The sequence below is a fragment of the Haliaeetus leucocephalus genome, unplaced genomic scaffold (genome assembly GCF_000737465.1).
Source record: "Haliaeetus leucocephalus isolate CR32 unplaced genomic scaffold, Haliaeetus_leucocephalus-4.0 Scaffold145, whole genome shotgun sequence".
Classification (NCBI taxonomy): domain Eukaryota; kingdom Metazoa; phylum Chordata; class Aves; order Accipitriformes; family Accipitridae; genus Haliaeetus; species Haliaeetus leucocephalus.
In genome coordinates, this window is record NW_010972581.1 from 260,932 (window position 1) to 261,338 (window position 407).

The following is a 407-nucleotide window of genomic DNA, read 5'->3' on the forward strand; positions in this document are numbered from 1 at the left end:
TGGCGGGGTCCCGGGCAAGGGAGGCGGCAGCGGCCGCTGCGCGCCCCCCGGGTGTCGGGAGCGGGGGAGGCAGCGCTGCCTCAGGGCGCGGGCGGGCTTGCACGGGTGGTTTTGCACAAGATGCCTTGGCACGGTCGCGTCTTTCGTTGGTTTTTTTTTTTTTTTTTTTTTTTTTTTTTTCGGGGGGTGGTGTTGCATAGGTGCCTTTGCACGGGTGGGTTTGCACGGCTGTGTTTCCGAGCGGTTTAGCGCCGGGGGAGTCGCACAGGTGCATTCCCGCGGGTGGGTTCGGTGAGCTTTGCACGGGGTTGGTTGCACGGCTGTAACTGCAGGGCTTAGTTTGCACGGGGCGGGGGGGGGTGTCTTGCGGGGGTGCGGGCAAACGGGGCGGGGGCGGGGCCGGGGGC

At 66.1% G+C, this 407-nt stretch overlaps 1 protein-coding gene across 1 annotated transcript in view; it reads left to right on the plus strand.

Annotated features, from left to right (window-relative positions):
• Window positions 1-407, plus strand: part of EPHA5 (EPH receptor A5) — a 195,907-nt gene that overhangs the window by 300 nt on the left and 195,200 nt on the right. The gene's annotated exons all lie outside the window — the stretch shown is intronic.